Here is a 254-nt window from a genome sequence, read left to right on the forward strand (position 1 = left end):
TTAATTTTATATTATTAAAAAAATAAACAATCACATTAACCATATAATAAAAAATTAGATTTTTTCTTCTATGTTATATTTTGAATTTTTAAAATGCCTTTAAATTACAAAAATGAGGAAATCTTATAAGTTATATATTTTTTTTAAAACGACTTTAAAAAACAAAAATGAGGACACCTTATATGTTATATTTTTCTTATATGTTATATTTTTTCTTATATGTTATATTTTGAATTTTTTAAAACGACTTTAAA

Source organism: Brassica oleracea, chromosome C8, assembly GCF_000695525.1.
Source record: "Brassica oleracea var. oleracea cultivar TO1000 chromosome C8, BOL, whole genome shotgun sequence".
NCBI lineage: Eukaryota > Viridiplantae > Streptophyta > Magnoliopsida > Brassicales > Brassicaceae > Brassica > Brassica oleracea.